This window comes from Mchenga conophoros, linkage group LG4 (assembly GCF_057382185.1).
Source record: "Mchenga conophoros isolate Kocher_MC1m ecotype Shallow Benthic linkage group LG4, M_conophoros_male_GT1.1, whole genome shotgun sequence".
Lineage (NCBI taxonomy): Eukaryota > Metazoa > Chordata > Actinopteri > Cichliformes > Cichlidae > Mchenga > Mchenga conophoros.
This window is the reverse complement of record NC_140529.1, coordinates 27,457,698-27,465,922: the sequence shown is the minus strand read 5'-3', so window position 1 is coordinate 27,465,922 and position 8,225 is coordinate 27,457,698. Positions and strand designations below refer to the sequence as shown.

The window sequence follows — 8,225 nt, the reverse complement described above, 5'->3', positions numbered from 1 at the left end:
TATTTATCCCACTTTTCGAGTTTCATTGCTAAATTGGTGTACTTGAAAACAATTTATTCTGAAAAAATGCAGATGAAGAGTTGTTTGTTGACAGTATAGATGGTTTGTTTTTAAACCTCTTACCACTCACAGAGTCCCCGGTGACGGTCTAGCTATGTCAGATGCCAGTCATTTAAGAGACTAATACTTTTTTTGAATTGAAATTGTGCTAAATCACTTTGTTCAACACAGCCCCTAGTAACATTAAAAATAAAACATATTAGAATTTTGTTGGACGCAAGAAAAACTCGAGCATCTTTTTAGGGAGCCGAACTAGGGCTTACAAGTTTTGCAGTGACTTTGCTATCTGCACAGAGCGTTTCTGGTGTGGCTTATGCAAAAGAGAATTGCAACAATACAGCGTGTTTCTCTGCTCCCTTTCACACAGTAAGTATGTCTGTTGTAGACTGTGCTTTATAAATGTCTCTTTGATTATTCAAACAGTGTTTGAAAACTTTATCGTCATCGCCAGCATGCTTTGTACCTCAGGCTCATCAGAGACAATCGTATCCAGAGAATCGTAATTTCAGTGACTGAATTATTGCCGGTCATTCGTACATTTACTTTATTATATAAAATATATAAATTAAATCTCTTTGAAACTTATAGAAAATCTAATCTTTTGGTTTCTTTTTTTTTCATAGCCTTTTATCAAACTGTTGTCTGCTACAGAGTTAAAAGTATTGTACTAGTAGTAATATAGCATCCACCATCTCCTGCTTGCAGCCAGCCCTGCAAACCCTGTGGATGGACGATACAGTGGACAGTGGGAGGAAGCATCCTAAAGCTCTCTTTGCAGACCAGCTTGTGTGATTCTCCACTCGCCGACCAGAAAAGACAAACGGCGGGTCTCAGTTGCAGCACCTCATCCATCCATGTCTGATCTTGCATCGGCAGATTCAGCAACACAGCCAGAGACTCCCTGTAATCTATTACAGTTGTTAAAAAAACAGTCCAGGAACAGGTCACTCAGGTTAATCCTGTATAAACAACTGCGCCTGCGCTACTGTGCATGTATGAAGTGGACCGACTTGTGATCAGGCACACATGAGGCCGACCGGCTGAGAATACTGAAGGATTCAAAGGAAATCAAACTCTTCTGTCTGGTGAAATGTTATACTTACCAAATCATGCTCCCTGGCCTTATATCCTTTGCAGGTGGAACTGGACCCAGTTGTGAAAACCAATGATTTCCGTTCCTGATTTTGTCTCGCCAACAAAGAGTCCAGGCTGGTGATGATATATTTAAGAACAGAAACACACACTTATCAAATTACAAATAAAAAAAACAACCCACCTAACGAGCCCTGGTCAACCCCTCACTTGAATTTTTGATTTTCAGTTTAAGGCAATTAAATTCAATCCAAAAATTCAACCCCAACAATCAAGTGATTCCCTATGAGCAACGGTGGACAGGAAAAACTCCCTTTTAACAGGAAGAAACCTGTGACAGAACCAGGCTCAGTGTGGGGCAGTCTTCTGTCATGACTGGTTGGGAGGTGAGGGCAAAATAAAACTGAACATAAATGAGAGCACAGTATAGTTATTATGTTATAATTAACCAATCAAGGTGGACAGGTAAACTGCACCAAAAATAGCGCCCGTTATGGCAAGACCTAGATCTAGACCTACGTTACTTGCGAAGTTGGCAACAGCACTCTGTGGTACTTTCTCACGCCTCCTTTCACGCCTCACATTCTCAGTCTCTTCCTTTAGTACACTCAACTCCCATTCAATGTTGTCCATCCTAGTATCAATCATTCTATTTTGCTCTATGAAAAACTCTAAACGCTGAGCTATTCTCTCCATTGACTCACTTTGGAACTGCTGCAGGGACAAGTGTCAAAAGAAAAAAAATGTTCCCTGAATTATTTAAATGTAAAGGTATTACCTTTGTCAAAGGCTCCTGCTTTGCAAAAACAACTCGCTGTTACTGAAGACGCACCAAGGTAAACTGTGTTAAAGCACCTCTATTTAAGGACTCATGTGGCAGAGATGGTGACGTCGACCGTCACGGGAGACTGTGACGTGCGGTCGACCGTCACGTCACAGTCTCCCCTTTGAGAAGATCAAAGGATCAAAGAATAGCTCCGTGTCATTCCGCGCATGCTCAGATCATGCGTATTGAAATGAACGGGATATTTATTTATTCATTTTAAATACCTTGCTATATAACAAAGGCGACTGTGCATTCAAAGGACGAGGAGAGTTCAAAATAGGGCTGTTCGATATAACGACACATATGGATGACAATATGAAAAAGTCTATCGCTTCATATTACGGCAATATTTTTTCATGGTTTTTATGGCTGTATCCCAATTCAGGGTCTGCAGCCTTAAAGTACGCAGCCTCAATGGTCCTCAAGGGCCACGTACTCAAAGACCGCTAAGGCCGGAAGTGCGAGGCTTGTGAAATGGGACGGTCTAGCCTCCGTTGCGCTGCCCAGGTTGCCTAGCAACCATGATAGCTGGAAACGTGTGGTTGACAGAAATTAAGGAGAACATATTTTGTTTGTTTGTTTGTTTCTACATGAGCTTTGTGTGATTTATTAAGTATCTGAGGCTGAGACCACAGGACTGTAAAACATGACTGTTGCATTCTTGCATATTTCTGAAAACGTCTTAGTGGTGTGGCAGCCATGGGTTGAGCCAGCCCTGCAAACCCTGTGGATGAACGATACAGTGGACAGTGGGAGGAAGCATCCTAAAGCTCTCTTTGCAGACCAGCTTGTGTGATTCTCCACTCGCCGACCAGAAAAGACAAACGGCGGGTCTCAGTTGCAGCACCTCATCCATCCATGTCTGATCTTGCATCGGCAGATTCAGCAACACAGCCAGAGACTCCCTGTAATCTATTACAGTTGTTAAAAAAACAGTCCAGGAACAGGTCACTCAGGTTAATCCTGTATAAACAACTGCGCCTGCGCTACTGTGCATGTATGAAGTGGACCGACTTGTGATCAGGCACACGTGAGGGCGATCGTGGCTCAAGCGTTGGGAGTTCACCTTGTAATCGGAAGGTTGCCAGTTTGAGCCCCGGCTTGGACAGTCTCGGTCGTTGTGTCCTTGGGCAAGACACTTCACCCGTTGCCTACTGGTCAGAGGGCCCGGTGGCGCCAGTGTCCGGCAGCCTCGCCTCTGTCAGTGCGCCCCAGGGTGGCTGTGGCTACAATGTAGCTGCCATCACCAGTGTGTGAATGGGTGGATGACTGGATATGTAAAGCGCTTTGGCGTCCTTAGGGACTAGTAAAGCGCTATACAAATACAGGCCATTTACCATTTTACACGTGAGGCCGACCGGCTGAGAATACTGAAATCAAACTCTTCTGTCTGGTGAAATGTTATACTTACCAAATCATGCTCCCTGGCCTTATATCCTTTGCAGGTGGAACTGGACCCAGTTGTGAAAACCAATGATTTCCGTTCCTGATTTTGTCTCGCCAACAAAGAGTCCAGGCTGGTGATGATATATTTAAGAACAGAAACACACACTTCTTACCAAAGAAATGAATATTATTTTACAGTGTTGCTGAATCACATGGATGAATTTAACACCTGGACACAGTTATAGCGTGATGACTGGCAGGAGGAGATCTCACCCTGTGTTTCTCTGCCTGTGGTAGAGGTGGAACCAGATCAAGTGGCGCTGATTCTTGAACAGCCTCAAGTCAGAGCTGGATTGACCTTCTGTCACCAGGTACTGATGAGCCCGCTGTGGAGAAACATCACTGATGATGTTCATGAATCCCCAGCTGACTCTGGTAACCTTAATACAGCACAGAAAAAATGTCACAATATTCATTTATGTTGTGATTATTGTGATAATAACAGAAACAGATGCATCTATGTCATCATCTTTGACCTTTTACACTTAACATAATTATAAAAACACGAGTATAAAAGGTGCTAAAACTCTGATGCCATCTTGGAATACTGCACTTTGTTCATGTCATTACAACATTTCTCTCTTTCTAATCATACATGATGATAATGGTTGGAGCCGCTGCGATGCTTTCGACCAAAACAGGCACAGCTTGATGACATCATCAACATGCGCTATCGCGATAGAGCGATATAATATAAGTCAAAATCTCTATCGTTGGCCAAATTTATATCGTTTCTATCGCCCACCCCTACTTATAAATACATGTTCATACTTTTATTACACAATCAGAGAGAAAGAAAACGAGAGAGAGTGCAGGACAGACAGACAGGTGACAGTCTCAGGTGTATACACTGCTACAAATCAGCACCAGAGAAGGAGGATTTAGTGTTTGTGTTATTACGAGTGCTAAACAAGAAGAGTTCCCAGATGGTACAGTGGACACATGTGTGACTCCTGTGATTAAAGCATCTTTCTTTCAGCTTAACGAGTGAACCATCAGCTCGTTCAAACACACGTTAAAAGTCCGTTCAGCTCGACACCACCTAACAGAGGCAGCAATATAAAATAGCTAAAATTAACAGTGCAGGGAATCCTGCTTGTGCTGATATTTATGACACTAATAGAGTAAATTCACAGACTCCGCCCCCAGCACCATAGGCTCCAATCGAAGCTGAAGTGAAGCAGTTTCAGAACATTTTGCTCTACATATTTGAGTTGTCTGCCATGCTTGGTAAGTCATTTTTTCAAAGATTGTTTCAATTATTATTATTAGCTTTTACTTCTGTGGCTCTTTGGAGTTGAGACAAAGCTGTGTGAAAGGCATTAGCCATGTTGCTCGCTGATAGCATAATAATCTGTTTTAGCTAGCCAAATACTACAGCCTTGAAAAAAAGCTTACATGTGAATTTTCAGTCAAATTTTTGGTTAACTTAAGTACACCTAAAACAATGTCTAGAATGTGAAATGTTGGTATAATGGTGCTACTTGAAGCCTGAAAACGATCTCCCATAAAAAAAACGAGCAAACAGCAGTAGCAGATGTCTTGACTGGGTTCTACGTTAGCATTTAGATCCCTCCAGAGTTTTGTGCACATGGTTTAGGTAAAAATGAAAAAGGTTGAAGTTTTAAATTTAGTTCAGTATTACCTGTTGCCTGTGTCCTTGTCTTTTGGGAAAATACTTTACACAAGTAATGGCTCAAAAATGATTCCTTTTTTTTACTGTGCTGCAATTGATTACCAGATTATTTGTGCAATTAATTAGTGTCAACTAATTTTTAATAAATTTTTAATCAATCTCCACACAGAATATGCTGTGAATATGAAGGTGGAATATGGGGGACAGCAGAAGTGCGTTGAAGTTCCACAAAGGGATGAATGAAGGACATGCATATTGTATTGAAGAAATAAGTGATGAGAATGCTGTTATTTGCATTTGCCATGTCAGACCTTTTGATAAACAAAATTCTAATGAAAGTGAGAACATGTATACTGTTACATCTTTCAGAAAATGTTTTGAAATTGTGGTGCACAGTTCAGAATAAATGTTTTTCAAAAACCATTGCATCTTTTTAATATATGTTTATTTCCAAAGGAATTTCTAGAAGTTCAGAACAGTAAAATTTCCACTTTTTAGAATTAATTAGAAGATAACTCTTATGTAGTTAAACTAAAATACTCCTTGAGAGTTAATATATAAACTCTTAACACCTAGTTAGCATTAGCAAGTGTTAAATTATCAACTCCAGATAGATTTGGTGTTTAACACTAAATCAGAGTTAACATACCAACTCTCCAAAAAGAGTTAAATTAACACTCTCTGGTGTGGACCCATATAGACACTTTAATAGTGTTGAAATCAAATCTGACAGTGTTAATTTGGACATGCTGGATTTGGTGTGCACTGAAAAGGAGAGAGATGACCTCCCCAAGGGCTTCAATCTGGCTTCACTCAAATGTGAGCATGAATTTGAGTTAAAAACAAAACAGGGCAGAGTGGGTTGTCTATCGGTCAGGAGGTCGTTATACATCGTTGAAGTATCCTTGGGATACTGAAGCCTGAGATCCCCCTGATGCATCCATGAATGTGCACGTGAATGTGAGGTATAGAAAAAAGTGCTTGTATACAATGTTCCCTCTAATTTTTCATGTGTCTGACTGAACACACAAACTTGGACCACTGTGAGCAACAGTAGACATGTGCACTGTGGTCACGCCAGCATCGAATCCATCCAAGTTACATGGTTTATTAAAATAATCAAATTACAGCATTTACATTTATGTTAGACTACTTTTAATTAACTGCTTTAGCCCATTTACAATGAAAATTAAAAAAATCTTGTTCATGACCTGTGTAGTATGTTAACACTATTGGAAGTAAAAACTTGAACTCCAAATTTGAAAACACAACTTTCTTTTTTTTTTTTTTTAAAAAAGAAAAAGAAAAAAAAAAGCTGTGACTTGTGTTATAGGTATGAGTCTGTGGTCTGGGAAAGAGTCCTGTAACTCTCTGTCTGCAAAATACAGAATATAATGACCAATGTTTGGCAATTAATTATATAGTTACTTCTTTAAAAAAGTAACTGAGTTATGTAAACAACAAAGTTTTTTGCAGCTGTTTACCTAAAAATGCAGCCAAGGCGTTTTTTTTTTAAACATTTCAAACTATTTATAGAACAATCAGGTGTTCTGCATCAAATTTGATGCCACACAAATTATTTGTGCCACTCCAAAAAATAATTTCTGTCCACTATGAGATAAAGAAGAACAACAGCCTGATACCTGCAGGCCTGACAACAGGAGATGTATCACTCCTGTAACACCTGTAACATTCAGTAGTGGCCTCATTGTTCTGACACACACAACAAAACTATTGACTACACTACACACTAACTGCACGAGATTTGCGTTAAACGTCGAAAATCTCTCACTCAATCTCAAGACACTGCCGTCGCTCCTAAAACTTCCCCCTTCCTAAACAACTAAATGCCATGTTGCCATATCGTTTTTTGATTGGTCGACATGGTATATTTTTCGACCAATAGGAAAGGTTGGGGTTTTTTTGGTTTTGTTTTTGCTCAAAGGCGGAGAGCGCTTTCGAGGTTTTCCTTATAAAACACCGTTTTTACCGTTTCTTCCCACAGTAAATATAAACAACGATAGTATTCAGGAAGAAAACCAAACGTTGCATATATTTTTATCATAACTCCGGTTTTACGTGGCCTATCAACGCAATATAAAATCTGGTATAAAGTCCACACTTTTCCCGTCAATTGTTCCGTCTGTCCTGCTCACATCTCCAATGGTTGTACACGTTGTGATTAACGTGGCTTCACTCCACATCAGCCACGCCGCTTTGCTAGCTAAAACCCCGGTGTCTGCACACAAGGACGCTGTCATAGCCTGTCAACGACGTTGATTAGCTGCATATATACGAATGTGAATCTCATTATTAGCTGGACTATGGGATAAGGTGGCATTGTTCTAATCCCATACAGGAGCAGCTAGTCACTTACTGACTAACACTGCAAAACAGAATTGTTAAAGTATTAATTTTACTTTAAATTCAGGTTAGATTTTTTTTTTTGTGTGCGCAACGCAGATTTTCTGTGCGCAATTGCACTCGTGCGCAGCTTAGAGGGAACATTGCTTGTATATGTGTGTAATTGGGTAAATGTAACTTGTAGTAAAAAACACTTTGACTGATCAGTTTGAGTAGAGAAGTGCTATGCAAGTACCGGTCCATTTACCAGAAAAAGGGACATTGATGTGAACAAAAACACATAAGAACCCATTATTCCTCTCTCCAACATCGGGCAAACAGGTGCCTAATATTAGCCATCAGTATCACCCCAATCATGTGAACAACAACAAAAAATATTACAAAGTGAACTTAACCAAAATATAACTTCCACTAGCATCACATTGTTTACTTTGTTTGAAATTTAGCACTAGTTAACTTAGCTAGCACATCAGTGACCATAACATTGAAGCTTGGAGAGTGGCAGTCGACATGTTAGCATAGCTAGCACGCTAAAAGAATGCAAAAGCTAACCATCAGCTTTTTCTTATGTGCTGTTACTGAAATAAAGATGGTTTCTGTCATATGTAAAATTTTGCATGGGGTCTAATAGAATAATGTAGTAGAGAAATATGCTCTTGAAAAGTAGAAAAACTAACATGGACGTGTCTCAAATTGCAATTACAACTTGAATAGGAACCTTAAAATTGTAACTAGGTAAGGAACTTTTATAAATATTCACTTTATAAATAACAAGACGTATATCAAATAAAACCCACGTTA

At 39.7% G+C, this 8,225-nt stretch overlaps 1 long non-coding RNA gene across 1 annotated transcript; it reads right to left on the bottom strand.

Moving 5' to 3' along the window:
• Positions 1-773: 773 nt before the first annotated feature.
• LOC146576271 (uncharacterized) lies at positions 774-3,649 on the bottom strand. The gene is made up of 3 exons (XR_014892343.1): positions 3,638-3,649; positions 3,390-3,495; positions 774-1,269 (listed from the first exon to the last, which is right to left on the bottom strand). It is a non-coding gene; the product is annotated as an uncharacterized LOC146576271 (long non-coding RNA).
• Between the last annotated feature and the right edge of the window lie 4,576 nt (positions 3,650-8,225).